General features: G+C 33.4%; 1 long non-coding RNA gene and 1 other non-coding gene across 3 annotated transcripts; both read left to right on the forward strand.

Moving 5' to 3' along the window:
• Positions 1-9429: 9429 nt before the first annotated feature.
• Positions 9430-9536, forward strand: LOC145603248 (small nucleolar RNA R71). Its single transcript, XR_014104773.1, has one exon. It is a non-coding gene; the product is annotated as a small nucleolar RNA R71 (small nucleolar RNA).
• Positions 9537-12134: 2598 nt separating this feature from the next.
• Positions 12135-16289, forward strand: LOC145602538 (uncharacterized). Of its 2 annotated transcripts, XR_014104567.1 has the most exons (4): positions 12135-12322; positions 14186-14268; positions 14357-14480; positions 15760-16289. It is a non-coding gene; the product is annotated as an uncharacterized LOC145602538 (long non-coding RNA). The 2 variants fall into 2 exon arrangements; XR_014104566.1 differs by lacking the exon at positions 12135-12322 and having other exon boundaries at positions 12898-14268; positions 15760-16275.
• Positions 16290-16989: the final 700 nt, after the last annotated feature.

Below are 16989 nucleotides of genomic sequence, written 5' to 3' on the forward strand. Positions count from 1 at the left end.
TTGGTCGTTGAGGAGTTGACCTTGATTCAGCTAATAACACAATCTTTCACCTTGATTCAGCTCGATCAACAAAGAAGTACCTCGTGATGTATGTACTACAAAAGTAAATATAGCTACCTAGTGGTGATTATCTTAAGCTAACTCATTTAGTAGTCAAAATAATCAATTTTGAATTTACTTTCCTATAGTATTATGAAGAAAATACATGGTCGTGCTCCAGAGGGTCCTACATGGAAATCACCTACGGTAATACCACATCATATTGTGATTATCTTAATAAACATTGCTAAAACAATTGTGGATTTTATGTGATGTTTGATTCATTTGATTTGTTCCTATGCTAGTTCCCACAACAAGATAATGGAGTTGATTGTGGATTATATGTGATTAGATTCATGCTTGACATAGCGACTTATTGTACCAACACCGTACATCTTGATGAGGTACGACCTTAAACCTAGTAAAATGCGCTTTTTAATGTGATTTCAAGGCTTAGCCATCAAAATCTAAGTATAATTGACATGTTACGAGAAAGAACTAGCTCATTAGTTAACAAATGTAGAAAATGGGCAAGGTAGAAGTCATTTAGGCCTTATTTAGGCCATTTAGTATGAAAATGCGTCCTAAAACTTAGTAAGTTGCTCTTTTTCTGTGATTTCAAAGCTTAGCCACCTCAAACTAAGTATAATTGACATGTTATGAGAAAGAACTAGCTCATTAGTTAAAAAATGTAAAAAATAGGCAAAGTAGAACTCATTTAGGCCTTTTTTAGGCCATTTAGGATGAAAATGCGTCCTAAAACCTTGTAAGTTGCTTAATTATGTGATTTCAAAGCTTAGCCTCCAAAAACTAAGTATAATTGACATGTTATGAGAAATAACTAACTCATAAGTTAAAAAATGTAGAAAATGGGCAACGTAGAAATCATTTAGGCCTTATTTAGGCCATTTAGGATGATAATGCGTCCTTAAACTTAGTAAGTTGCTCTTTTTTTCAAGGCTTAACAACCTAAAACTAAGTATAATTGACATTTTATGAGAAAGAAGTAGCTCATTAGTTAAAAAATGTAGAGAATGGGCAAGGTAGAAGTCATTTAGGCCTTATTTAGGCCATTCAGGATGAAAATGCGTCCTTAAGCTTAGTAAGTTGCTCTTTTTATGTGATTTCAAAACTTAGCCACCTAAAACTAAGTATAATTGACATGTTATGAGAAATAACTAGCTCATTAGTTTAAAAATGTAGAAAATGGGCAAGGTAGAAGTCATTTAGGCCTTATTTAGGCCATTTAGTATGAAAATGCGTCCTTAAACTTAGTAAGTTGCTCTTTTTTTCTGTGATTTCAAAGCTTAGCCACCTAAAACTAAGTATAATTGACATGTTATGAGAAAGAACTAGCTCATTAGTCAAAAATGTAGAGAATGGGCAAAGTAGAAGTCATTTAGGCCTTTTTTAGGCCATTTAGGATGAAACACTACAAGAAAAAGGGGAATTAGCAACTAATTTTTGCGACTACCATAATAATCAGTCGCAAAAATTATTTTTGCGACTGAAAAAGACTAGTAGTCGCAAATTTTGCAACCGATATTGCGGTAGTAGCTATGCAGTCGTGGTCGGGTCTAAATCTACCGCAAGTGTACGGGTCAATTACAGTAAATATAGGGTGAGCAAGGTATCGTATCCACAAGGAGGTCTACTCAAGTACCAAATTAAGAAACTAGAATATTATTTAGACGACAAAAATATGAGAAAAGTAGTACTAAACTATAAACGATTAAGGCTTGCAAACTAATAAAACGATAGACAATAATAAGAAGTAGTTCTAGGTTTCGGGTTTCGCCAATTACTCTCTATAATGAAATTAAACTAATTGCAGGGTTGAACATATATAATATAACAATGATCGAATTACCAATAGTATGTAATCTCCTCTTCCAAGGTAGAAAACGCATATTTAAATCAACATTATGTCTACTTCCGTGATCACAACAATTGAAATAAACTCACTAAGAATAAGAATTCAGAAGGACCACCCCAAGTGTATAACTATTCCTAAAATTATACTACTTGACGTTTGGTAATCCCACGAACTAGTATTGAAATTTCACTTCCGCTAATAATCCAATACCTTAAACATACAATCAATTGGCCAGATTAAAAGTACGAATTAAAACAAGATTATCAAATTGCATTCATATAAATCAAACCCAAACAATATAATTCAATTCATTGATAAAATATAATGGACTACATCCCTAACCTAGAACAAAGAGATTTAGCTAGACATGGAGATTAAGAAAACACAACTAATTGATGAAGAATTGATACTAATAAACATATTAAATCAAACCAAAATCAACCAATTGCATAAACTAGAAGGATGAAGAGTAAACTCCAATTGAAGTGGTTGAACGCTGCTCTTCGTCTCCTGCGTGTGTGTTCGTGTTGCTGCGTCTTCTCATCTCCCCCCCTCTCATCTGCTGCGTGGCTGTGTGATTTATACAGTAGTAGTTGTGAGCTGAGAGGGTTTCATCGTGGGTTTTTTTTTTTCTCTTGCCGCTGCTGCCCTTTTTGGGAGTATTGAGTTTAGTGGGTTTTCAACCCACATTCTCTTAATTGTGAAAGTTTGCTCGTGGGATTATAGTGGGCTTTGCTTTGACTCACGATCACCGCCACTTGAAAATAAATATTTGCTGCCTAATTATAACTTCCACCTAATTAAAAATACAATGGGAACATGTTATATACTTGTATGATAAAAGTGAGTAACAAATATATATGCACATTATAATGAATTGCTTTGTAATATAATAGAATTAGGAAGTAAATACTAGACTTTGCAAATTAGGCCATTCAAATTATATTTTCTTGATTATGCATATAAACTTGTATAAAAAGATACTAAATCATACCCAATTTAGTTATAAAAAGAGATAATAAGTATATAAAATATTGACTTATCAACTCCCCCACACTTGAGATTTGCTAGTCCTCGAGCAAATAATAATAAGTCATATCAAGAATTTCAAATTCGATTTCATTCCAAAATAAGATTATTGTCACAATCAACGAGATGGATCAAGTTTGATACGAAACAAGAATTAGCACCCTCATTGACCAATCATTCTTACCGCTTCTTTTCCCCAAATTTGAATCCACCCTAGGGATGCTCAACCGTTTAGCTCATGCCTCTCTTCAGTTTGATGACCCTCGTCAGGACTTGCACAAAATCTAACCCTCCACCAATTTGTAGACCAATAGTATATATAGATCAAAAGGACTTTCATATGGTTGTAACGAGGCTAGGGTTAAGGGTGTGAATATTTAGGAATGTGGTGGTAAAAATGCCAAGCTAAAAGAGTAATACACAATCTTTAAAAGTAGAGATCATATTCACTCTTACCAATATATCATCACCGTACTCCAATTTTTAAACTATAACCCTTTTTTCATCATTTTCAACTTATTTCGATTGTATGATATTTTTGCTCTTTTTTTTTTCAACTTTTTTTTTCATTTTTTTTTTCAACCCTTCTTTTCAGACTTTTTTTTTTTCGAGGCTCAATTTCTTTTTTTTTTTTTCTTTTCTTTTCATACTTCAAAATTTTTTTTTCCTTCCCCCTTCTATTACAAAACTTAAGACATAACTCAATAATAACATTACTCCTTTTAGCAAGGCATAGGTAAAGGCCATAAGCTTGTAATGTAGGGTTAACCAAAAGATGGATATTACGGCACAACAGGGCTAAGCAACAGGAAAATGTAAAAAAGAAAAAATATGAGTGAGCCTAAATTCTGAAGGTTCTAATCATGAAAGAAAAAAAAAATGCCTTTATCATTTCTCATACACCTTGGTCTTTGATCTCAGGAAGCTAAAATGCAAGTCCCAATTTGAGCAATCAAGAAGAAGGATATATATGTTGAAAATTGAGTCTTACGAGGTTCGTGGCCCTTCTTTCGGGATTCATCGCATAAGGGAAAAGCAATCCATCTTACCACAAAGTCACAAAAAATGTCACAACCAATGTCAATGAAGGACTTATGCTATCTTTACATACCATGTATATTTTTTTTATTGATCCAAAACAAGTCAATTAGAAACAATCAAAACGAAACTCTTTTTTTTTTCATGAAAATTCTGCAGAAAAATTGGCAGCACTTCCCCTAAAACAGGCATATATCAAAATTTTTAAGTCATTCAATCCTGCACAAAATCCCAGCCATGATTCATACATGGCAACACATAACAAAACTAAGTATAACTCAAAATACAGAGGGCATTTGCAGCAATTTCTGACCTCTCCCCCACACTTAAGGACAAACATTGTCCTCAATGTTAATAAACAGAATTGAAAAGCAGAGAATTGGTGTATTTATAGCAACCAAGGACACAAAAACAAAGAAAACTAAGCATAGAAAGAGACAACCTGGTGGAATTTGAGGCTTGGTGTTTGTAGCAGCTACTCTGTTCAACAGCAGGTACACCACATAACAGCCACATCCCTGAAACAGCAGATTCTACCAGGTGCTGGCTATAGCTAGAAAAGCAGTAATTCCCTTCTCTTCATTTAGAAGTGTCCAGATCACCATCTTATTTTCTAATCTGCAAGAAAACAGAACAAATAGATAGAAAAGATAAAACAGGAACGAGAAAAACAAATAAAAACCGAAAAAAGGAAAAGAAAAAGAACTTGGGTTGCCTCCCAAGAAGCGCGTGTTTTAAGTCACGAGCTTGACTATTTTGGTGCTTAATCTTCAGTGGGTTCTTCTAAGGAGTAAGTCACTCCTGTAGGCACCATCTCATCAACCAAGTAAGGTTTAAGTCGCTGACCATTCACCTTGAAAACTTCAGATTTTCCTTGTATTTCAACTGCACCATATGGATAAACTTTCACAACAGTAAATGGACCGGACCATCTAGATCGCAACTTTCCTGGAAACAATTTCAAGCGTGAGTTAAAGAGTAAAACTTTCTGTCCCACTTCAAAATTCTTGTGATTAATGTGCTTATCATGCCAAAGTTTAGTTTTCTCTTTATATGTTTTAGCGCTCTCATAAGCATCTAACCTAAACTCTTCTAATTCACTCAATTGTAGCAATCTCTTAGCCCCAGCAGTCTTAAAGTTCATGTTTAACTCCCTTATAGCCCAAAATGCCTTATGCTCTATTTCTACGGGAAGATGGCAAGATTTTCCATAAACTAGCTTATAAGGAGACATGCCTAAAGGTGTTTTGAAGGCTGTCCTATACGCCCATAGTGAATCATCAATCTTATTAGCCCAATCCTTCCTAGAAATGTTCACAGTTTTCTCTAGAATTTGTTTTAACTCTCTATTAGCAAGCTCTACTTGACCATTGGTTTGAGGATGATAAGCTAATGCAACTTTATGTTTAACCCCATACTTTCTTAAAAGAGAATCAAGCGGCTTATTACAAAAATGAGAGCCTCCATCACTTAAAATCGCTCTAGGAACACCAAATCTAGAAAAAATATTTTTTTTAAGAAATTTCATAACAACTTTAGAATCATCAGTGTGAGTAGCTATAGCTTCTACCCATTTAGAAACATAGTCAACAGCAACTAGAATGTATCTGTTGTTATGGGAAGAAGGAAAGGGGCCCATAAAATCAATTCCCCACACATCAAACAACTCAACTTCAAGCATAATATTCATAGGCATTTCATTTCTTTTAGATATGTTACCTACTCGTTGGCATCTATCACATTTGCTAACATAATCCCTAGCATCTTTATACATAGTAGGCCAATAAAAACCAGATTGCCAAACTTTAGCTACTGTCTTATTTGTACTAAAATGACCACCACACTCTAAAGAGTGACAATGATACAATATGTTATGAAATTCTTCTTCAGGCACACATCGTCTAATGAGACTATCAGCACAAAATTTATATAACAAAGGCTCTTCCCAAAAATAATGTTTAACATCCCACAAAAATTTCCTTTTCTGATGATAGCTTACATTTGAAGGAATAATACCACTTACCAGATAGTTTACTAAATCAGCGTACCAAGGAATACTAGCAATTGCCATCAATTGTTCATCAGGAAATGATTCATTTATAGGTATATCAGAATTATTATCAACTTCCAATCTAGATAAGTGATCTGCAACAGTATTTTCAATGCCTTTTTTATCTTTAATTTCTAAATTAAAATCTTGTAGTAAAAGAATCCAACGAATTAATCTGGGCTTAGGGTCCTCTTTACTTAACAAGTATTTTAAGGCAGAGTGATCTGTGAAGACAATTACTTTAGACCCTATAAGATAAGATCTAAATTTATCCATGGCAAACACAACAGCAAGCATTTCTTTTTCAGTAGTTGTGTAATTTAATTGAGCATCATTAAGCATTTTACTAGCATAATAAATTACATGCAGCTTTTTATCTTTTCTCTGCCCTAAAACAGCACCAAGAGCATAATCACTTGCATCACACATTAATTCAAAAGGAAAATTCCAATCTGGAGCTATCACAATAGGTGCTGAAATTAACTCTTGCTTTAATTTGTTAAATGCATGCAAACATTCAGAATTAAAATCAAAGGGAGCATCTTTATTTAACAAATCACATAAGGGTTTAGAAATCTTAGAAAAATCCTTAATGAAACGTCTATAAAAACCCGCATGGCCTAAGAAACTTCTAATTCCCTTAACATTAATTGGAGGTGGGAGTTTTTCAACTACTTCTATTTTCGCACGATCTACCTCAATTCCTTTTGCAGAAATTTTATGCCCAAGCACTATACCTTCTTGTACCATGAAATGACACTTTTCCCAATTTAAAACTAAATTAGTCTCTTCACAACGTTGCAAAATCAGAGAAAGGTTAGCTAAACAATTATCAAAAGATGATCCAAAAACAGAAAAATCATCCATAAACACTTCCATAATTTTCTCTATATAATCAGAAAAAATAGACATCATACAACGCTGAAAGGTAGCTGGAGCATTACATAAACCGAAAGGCATACGACGAAAAGCAAATGTACCATAAGGACAGGTAAAGGTAGTCTTCTCCTGATCATTAGGAGCAACAGGAATTTGATTAAAACCAGAATATCCATCAAGAAAACAATAATAGTCATAACCTGCAACTCTCTCTAGCATTTGATCTAAGAATGGCAAAGGGAAGTGATCTTTTCGAGTTACACTATTAAGTTTTCTATAGTCTATGCAAACTCTCCAGCCAGACACTGTTCTAGTGGGAATTAATTCATTATTATCATTAGGCACAACAGTCATTCCACCTTTTTTAGGTACCACTTGTACAGGACTAATCCAAGGACTATCAGAAATAGGATAAATTATTCCTGCATCTAACCATTTTAAAACTTCTTTCTTAACTACTTCTTGCATGTTAGGGTTTAATCTTCTTTGATTTTGAACAACAGGTTTATAATCTTCTTCTAGCAAAATCTTATGCATACAAACACATGGGCTTATTCCATTAAGATCAGAAATAGTCCAACCAATTGATTTCTTTCTTTCTCTTAAAACACGCAAAAGTTTATCTAATTGTTCATCAGATATTGAAGCATTTACAATCACAGGCAAGGAATCATTTTCACCTAGAAAAGCATATTTAAGATGTGATGGTAGAGGCTTTAACTCTAAAGTAGGTGCTTGCACAGTAGAGGGAGGAGGAAGAGGATTACCTTTCTCGAGTTTCTCAAATTGATTACCTCTTTTCTTCCATGGAGGGCATGCCTCTAAAGCATTGGCCATTTCCAACACCTCAATATCATCATTATGGGATGTACCTGCACTTGTTAGACACACTTCAAGGGTATCTTTAGAAATAGAATCAATCGTTTCTTTATTTAATTCATCAAGCACATCAACTCTAAACACATGGTCTGTAAAAGAAGGATAATTGGCAGATTTAAATAAATTGAATTGCACCTCTTCTTCACCAATTTTAAAAGTTAACTTGCCATTTTTAACATCAATTACAGTACCAGCAGTAGCCAAAAATGGTCTTCCTAGAATAATAGGCACGTCAACATCCTCATCCATATCAAGAATAACGAAATCAACAGGTATAATGAATTTACCAACTTTCATTAGCACATTTTCTACTACACCTAAAGGATATTTAACAGACCTATCAGCAAGTTGCAAAGAAATAGTAGTGCGTTTTAAATCATTTAAACCAAGCTTCTTGTAAATAGATAATGGCATTAGAGACACACTTGCACCTAAGTCACATAAAGCTTTAGAAAAATTAACATCACCAATAGTGCAAGGAATAGAAAAGCTGCCAGGATCTTTTAATTTAGGAGGAAGCTTATTCTGAATTACAGCACTACATTCTTCACTCAAAGCAATAGTTTCATAATCTTCCAATTTCCTCTTTTTAGACATGATTTCTTTAAGAAATTTAGAATATGAAGGAATTTGCATCAATGCATCAGCAAACGGAATATTAACTTGCAATTGCTTAAACATTTTAAGAAATTTTTCAAATTGATGATCCACTTTATTTTGCTTAAGCCTTTGGGGAAAAGGAATGGGAGGTACATAAGGCTTAACAGGAATAGGGGTAGGATTAGAACCATCACTGCCTAGTTCAGGTTGCCTTTCAGGTTCAACTTCGGCATTTTCATCAATTACTTCTTTAGCCTTGGCTTGAACAGTTACATCATCAAGGGTTTTACCACTTCTTAAGGTTACAACTTTGCATTGCTCTTTAGGGTTAACCTCAGTTTGACTAGGCAGAGTTCCTTGGTTTCTAGAATTAATAGCATTAGCCAATTGGCCTAACTGAACTTCCACATTTTTGTTTGAATTAGCTAATTGATCAACCTTATTTTCCAATTTTATGATTCTCTCAGAAGTAGCATTAGCAAGTTTTTCAATAGCCAATTCCCATGAGGGTCTCTCTTGTTGTGGTTGTTGTCTTTGAGGGAAACCAGGTGGATTTTGTGGTCTAAGGTTATTACCTTGGTTTCCTTGATCTCTCCAAGAAAAATTAGGATGGTTCTTCCAGCCAGGGTTATAAGTATTAGAGTAGGGGTCATTTTGTGATCGATTATAATTAGAAACATATTGAGCTTGTTCAAAATTAAGACAGTCACTACTAGCATGTGCACCCCCACAATTATCACAAGACAAATCAGGACTAGAGATAAGACTAACATTACTCATTTTACTGAAAATTTTAGTCAAATTATCAACCTTAGCATTTAACATGTTAATACCATCCACATCATACATCCCTGTACTCTTTTTAGCAACTGATCTTTCACTAGAACAACCATAATTGTTAAAAGCAAGTTCTTCTAATAACTTATTAGCCTCTTCAGTAGTCTTACTCATTAAAGCACCACCTGCTGCAGCATCTATAGTACTTCTAATAGAGTGATTTAAGCCATTATAAAAAGTTTGCACAAGTAGCCAATCAGGTATTCCATGGTGAGGACATTGGTGTTGCAAATCTTTAAACCTTTCCCAAGACTCATATAATGACTCTAATTCATTTTGAGTGAAATTAGTAATATCATTGCGCAATTTAGCCGTTTTAGCAGGTGGGAAAAATTTATTTAGAAAAGCTTGAGATAAAGAAGTCCAAGTGGTAAAAGGATCAGATGATTTAGAGGACAACCATTTTCTTGCCTTATCTCTAAGTGAAAATGAAAACAACCTAAGTCTAATAGCATCTTCACTTACACCATTTATCTTAATGGTATCACATTTTTCAAGAAAATTAGCTAAATGTTCTAATGGACATTCAGCTGGTGACCCACCAAACTGATCTTGCTGAACAATATGAATTAACGCAGGCTTAAGTTCAAAATTATTAGCTTGGACAGAAGGTCTTACTATACTTGCAGAGGTTGAACTAGCATCAGGCATTGCATACTCACGCAACATCTTAGCTGGTGGTTCTACCATGTTTTCAGTTTCTGAGAAAAGCGACTCCAAGTTGGGAATGGAAGATTCTTGTTCAGAAATCTGGAGTCTCCTTAACGCGTGCAACGTTCTTTCGATTTCTGGATCAAAAGGGATTAAAGAACGATTAGTACGTGGCATACACTAAAAAATAACCATAAAAAGTAGAGTATAATGCTGAAACAGAATATCGAAAACAGAAACTCAAAATAAAAAAATAAAAAAATAAAAAATATTGCAGATTTTTTTTCTCTCCTGTAAACTGCTGCTGTGTGCAGTAGCAGTAACAAAATTTTTTCTTTTTTAACAAACTGCCAACAACACAAAACAGAAACTAAACTAGCAGAAATAAAAATAAAGTCTAAACTAATACGAAAGTTTCTACGGTATGATATTGAATTATTGCCTCCCCGGCAACGGCGCCAAAAACTTGGTCGGGTCTAAATCTACCGCAAGTGTACGGGTCAATTACAGTAAATATAGGGTGAGCAAGGTATCGTATCCACAAGGAGGTCTACTCAAGTACCAAATTAAGAAACTAGAATATTATTTAGACGACAAAAATATGAGAAAAGCAGTACTAAACTATAAACGATTAAGGCTTGCAAACTAATAAAACGATAGACAATAATAAGAAGTAGTTCTAGGTTTCGGGTTTCGCCAATTACTCTCTATAATGAAATTAAACTAATTGCAGGGTTGAACATATATAATATAACAATGATCGAATTACCAATAGTATGTAATCTCCTCTTCCAAGGTAGAAAACGCATATTTAAATCAACATTATGTCTACTTCCGTGATCACAACAATTGAAATAAACTCATTAAGAATAAGAATTCAGAAGGACCACCCCAAGTGTATAACTATTCCTAAAATTATACTACTTGACGTTTGGTAATCCCACGAACTAGTATTGAAATTTCACTTCCGCTAATAATCCAATACCTTAAACATACAATCAATTGGCCAGATTAAAAGTACGAATTAAAACAAGATTATCAAATTGCATTCATATAAATCAAACCCAAACAATATAATTCAATTCATTGATAAAATATAATGGACTACATCCCTAACCTAGAACAAAGAGATTTAGCTAGACATGGAGATTAAGAAAACACAACTAATTGATGAAGAATTGATACTAATAAACATATTAAATCAAACCAAAATCAACCAATTGCATAAACTAGAAGGATGAAGAGTAAACTCCAATTGAAGTGGTTGAACGCTGCTCTTCGTCTCCTGCGTGTGTGTTCGTGTTGCTGCGTCTTCTCATCTCCCCCCCTCTCATCTGCTGCGTGGCTGTGTGATTTATACAGTAGTAGTTGTGAGCTGAGAGGGTTTCATCGTGGGTTTTTTTTTTTTCTCTTGCCGCTGCTGCCCTTTTTGGGAGTATTGAGTTTAGTGGGTTTTCAACCCACATTCTCTTAATTGTGAAAGTTTGCTCGTGGGATTATAGTGGGCTTTGCTTTGACTCACGATCACCGCCACTTGAAAATAAATATTTGCTGCCTAATTATAACTTCCACCTAATTAAAAATACAATGGGAACATGTTATATACTTGTATGATAAAAGTGAGTAACAAATATATATGCACATTATAATGAATTGCTTTGTAATATAATAGAATTAGGAAGTAAATACTAGACTTTGCAAATTAGGCCATTCAAATTATATTTTCTTGATTATGCATATAAACTTGTATAAAAAGATACTAAATCATACCCAATTTAGTTATAAAAAGAGATAATAAGTATATAAAATATTGACTTATCAAGTCGCTAACTAGCAACTGATTTTTGCAACTCACTTAATAATCAGTTGCAAAAATAATTTTTGCAACTGAAAAAAACGAACCGTCGCAATTTTTGCAACCTATTTTGTAATAGTTGCTATGTAGTCGCTGATTTGCGACACTCTTGTAATAATTTGCGACTAAATTATAGTTGCTAAGGTTAATTATTTTGAAACCATGTTTGTAAAAAAATTTGCAACTACTACCGCAACTAACATAGTAATTGCTACCACCGTTTATGAAATTTAATAGTAAAAAAAGAAATACAAAAAAAAACCTTAGTACAATAACTTGTTGCTGCCAAAAAAAACAAGAACTATCATACCTACACTACATTCTCTTCTTGACTTCTTTATTCCTCAAAAAACATACTGTATCAAATTTACCCTAGTAACATCGCTTGAAAATATCAAATTTCCCCAATTTTGTGCGCTGAATCTCTACGACCTCTTTCAATATTAATCCTGAATCTTTAATTGAAGAACCCCAAACATTGAATTTGTTGCCCTTTTGCTGAACTTGCCCTTAAAATTTACTTAATTCTTCAAGTTTATTTGTGAATTTCAATCGACCCATACAATTTTCCGAATTTCCTCATCCTTAAGTAAGGTTTTTCTCACTAATTTTTTAGTTTTGCTGATTTCCCCTTTTAATTTGCATAATATGTATCTGCTTTGCTATAATCCATACGATTTATTAAATGTTTTGGATTTTGTCAATTTCTCATTACTATGTGTTTAATTATTTCGTCAATTTCGATTTGGTTTTGCCTAATCAATCGACTATTTTTTCTATTTAATCTATAAGTGAAGCTATAATTCCATTATATGTTATCTGTATGTAAGAACACTTGAAGAACTCCTTGTCAAAAAGAAATATGCCGAGAAAAACACTTTAATTAGGTATCTTGTTTAATTTATGAGTTATTGATTAATGTATTTGATTGTTTATAATGAGTGCTAAGTAATATATGCCCTGCTTCTATATGTTTCAGATTTTTTAAAAATCTGATAGTTTTAGGATTTTGATTTTCACTGCTTTAAATTACCTTGATGTTATATGGGTAATTTGTTTGATTTTATAATGTTAGAATCTTTCTGGCTTGGTGTTTTAAAGTTTTTTGTAGTGATGAAAATGAACTGTAAGCAGTTATAACATACCTGTACAAAATCTGTTCATATAATTCAATTAATGTGTCTAATAAACTTGTATCCAAGGTCTAAGGCTTAGTTGTTGGGGTGGGGGTTTTAGATGACTGAAAAACTGAATAGGCTACAGCTATGTGAGCAAAATGTATAAAAAAAAGCTAAGAATTTATATAAACCTTCAAGGAAAACAATTCTTGCGCTTAGAACATGTTTATAAGATTTTCCAGTTGTACCACTTGACAAAGACTGAATTAAAACCCTATAAAATATTTTTAGTTAATTTTTATAATATTTTTCCTTATTACTAGATATCCATTTCTAACTATTGCAACTGGAATAGCCTCAAAATTCGAATCCAATTGGTGCAGTTTATTCTTGCAATCTGACCCACATGTAGAACTCGAAAACTGAGTTTTAGATATATCCTTGTATATGAAGCACCTGGAATTTATGGCTTATCTTTTGTTAATTGGTATAATTTTGTAGAACCCTCAAAAAGTGAACCTTAGAGGGACCTAAGATATAATCTACTTCTAAGCAACACAACCTTACTAACTTCACTTATCCATCTCATATGCAGCTGCATATTTTGATGTATGTAGTTTCCGCTGGTCTGAAGTTTTGTTCTCTGATTTGGTAAAACTTATTGAGTTGTATCTATATCATAGTTTTGTTGTGCTTGTTTCACTAGAAGCATATGCAAATCGTGGATATCATACACAGATGCATTAAGTTTAGATGTATACTATATATAACAATTATTGTTTCATTTTTTGTTTCGATTAAGTTTCTTTTTTGGTTTCTCTCTATTTATGTTGTCCCACCTAATGAAGATTGAACACTTCTTTTTTTAATGTTTCAAAAATAACGAAAAAGGATTGTGTATACAATATATGACTTCATTTAAGCTACTTTGAATTATAATTATCTGATAATTGTATCTATTATATGTTTAATTCAGTATATGTAGTTGTGCGTAGCATAAATTAGTTGTACTGGGCATATCAGGTTAGGAGCTCTTGATGTGCATATTGATGATGAATTACCAGAACATGAATAATATGAAACGATATATATCTAGAATACGGTTTCCTTAATAGGTGTATGATTCATATAGAGAAGTAGCAAACATATAGAGGAGTGTAAACTAGACCTCAATACTCAAATCATTGTCTGCCTACTCTTTAATCAAAACTCAAATCATTAGGCACTAGGGTGAGTGTAGCTCACTACTCTTTAATCAAAATTCAAATCATTGCCTGCCTACTCTCTCAACTCTCTTTGATTATATATTACAATTCCCAAAAGTGATTTTCCAGGATTGTCTTGCTCCACTAAGGTGTGTTGCGGGTTGTTGTTGTGTCTTGCTGGGGTTGGTAGCTGCTGCACCTGATGGGTTATGGTGGGTTATATTCATTTATGTACTATATTTGTTATTTTAGTAGCTTATTATCATTTTTTATGCTTGTTCTTAATCTTTCTTGCATCAGGTTTGTTAACTATACTGTTAGCGAAAATATCTCGAAATCCTGGAAGGCACACTACAACCATCCATACATGAATTGGGCCGAGGCGCCACTTATGGTTAAGGATCATTGGTTAACTAAGTTTTAGGTATGTTTATAATTGAGACATTTTCTTGTATTCGTTGCTCTTAAACTAGTGAAGCTATATGTCTGAATATTAGCTTTGAGTCTCTAATTTTTTGTGGAAAGCATTTCATATTAGAGCGGAGTTCCATTTCCTACGTTCCGAGATAATTAGATCACTGACCTCTTAAAAGTGCATCCATTATCTGTTGTTACGTTAATCTATTGGTTGGATAATCTGTTATGTTTTTTTAGCAATTATGTTTTTTTAAGCAAGTTTTATCTGGATGATACAATCCTGTCACTGGAATCAGATTTTCAAGCATGAGTAATCACATATTCTTTATGCAACAGAGGCACTCTGAAATTACATAGACATTATCTATGCGTTCATGTAACGAACTAGAGTTACTAGACTATATTACTCACCAGAAAATAAGACAACAAGCAACAAAGATGCAAACTTTAAAGAAATTAGAAACTCAGAGAGAAGTGATGTGTTTCGTTGAAGCAGAAACTCATACTATAGGGTCACTTCAGGCCACCAATCTCTAAGGCATTGACTTGGTGGGTTGCTGTCACTTGTTGTGCTGCTGTGACTTTGTGGGCTGCTGTCACTTGGTGTGATGTGATGTATTACTGCTTCTTTGTTCATTTTTCCCCTCCTTTATGTGATCGGTCTACATGGCATTATGCTCTGTTATTAGACAGTACTTATAGCGTCTCTAAACTATCCTTTATTCTGTAATGAAATGATACTATTTTAACTCGATTTCTTACAACTAAAGAAAGAGCAAAAAAAATAACAGTAAAGAAAATGAGGGAAGATTGGTTGGTTTTTGTAAAATAAATCAGAAATATAAGTAGAAAATAAGGGAAGTTGGATTGCTTTTTGTAAAATAAATCAGATGAACAGTAAAAGATACAATTACCACATAACACCTAACTAAGCCAATCCCTACTCCCCCTTTTTATATGTACATAACTCATTACATTCAGCAAAAAAGTTAATGTTTGAGATATTTTAGATTGTTTATTTGTTTTTGTGTTTGAGTTGGAGGATGAGAAAAATTGGCCAGCGTTAATCAAATGATTAATGTGGTATGGCATGATGTGAATTGAAGCAGGTTTTGAAGCCATACCCTATTGGAGGGAATTGTTCAATTTACAAAGGAGACTTTACCGAAAATTTTACTAATAATTGATAACATTAGTATTATTATAAGTGTTTCATTTTTTATATGCATTAGGTCTTTTAAGTTTTAACAATTGAGACCATAGTTTTAATACATTTCTTAATGCAGGGAGAATATATGGTAAAACTTGAGGAATACAAGAACAAAGGAATTGAGATTAGCTCAGACAAAGTCTACTTAGAGGTTGTAGGTGGGCAAAAGAAAGGAAAAGGTTACGGTTTAGGGAGCGCTTCACAAATGTACTTCAAGAATGACCCTACTTCTCACCCTACTACCTCATCTTCCATTCCTGCCATGATTTCTCAACTAAGCTCTCAAGTTGAAGAATTAAAGAAGATAGTGGAAGAAAACCATGACAAGGTAGAAGAAAGCAAAAAATGACGGCATAAAGTTTATATGCCAAGGAAATTGCTGAAAGTCATGAGATAGAAAAGGCAAAATGGATGAAGGAAAAAATGGCTATGCACAAAAATTGAAGGATATGAAAACACTTGTCTAACATTATTGTCCTACTAAGCCTCCTACACCTACTGTCACCTCATCTCATGATACAACTATGTGATTTTTATTTTCTTGGTGATTTTTTAAATAATTAGTCATATGGTTTAGACTATTTTTTTGATACAAAGTTAATATTTTGGATATTTGAATAAAATTGACATTTTGGTTATCTGAATTTATGCTTTGGGGTTTTTATTTTATTTATTTATTTATTTATTGTGATTGATGTTTGTTGTCGCTAAACTGTGGTCTCCAAATCGCAAAAAATTTAGCGACTGCAGTTTTTTTTATAGACTGATTGGTTAGTTGCAAAATAATTGGTCTCATTGTCTCTAACCTGACACAAAAAATTAGTATCGTAGTCGCTAATTCGTCGCAAAATAAATTCATCATCGTAGTTGCAAAAGTTCAGTCTAGTAGTCGCTAATCCGTCACAAAATATTGGTCTCTGTAGTCTTTAAACCTTGGTATCCGTAGTCGCTAATTCGTCGCAAATGTTTTACGACAGACAGTGATTTAGTTGCTAAAATTTTAAAGTTAGTCGCTAAATGTTAGTTGCAAAGTCGTTGCAAATCTGTCGCTAAATTTGCGACTATCAAAAAATTAGTCGCAAAAATGGATTTGCGACGAGGTCTTTAGTGACAAGCCAAAGTAGTTGCAAATCCGTCGCAAATCCATTTTTGCGACGGATTTGCGACTACTTTGGCCATTGCTAATTCACCTTTTTCTTGTAGTGAAAATGCATCCTAAAACTTTGTAAGTTGCTTTTTTATGTTATTTGAAAGCTTAGCCACCAAAACCTAAGTATAATTGACATGTTATGAGAAATAACTAGAT

Source organism: Chenopodium album, chromosome 21 (assembly GCF_948465745.1).
Source record: "Chenopodium album chromosome 21, dcCheAlbu1.1, whole genome shotgun sequence".
NCBI lineage: Eukaryota > Viridiplantae > Streptophyta > Magnoliopsida > Caryophyllales > Amaranthaceae > Chenopodium > Chenopodium album.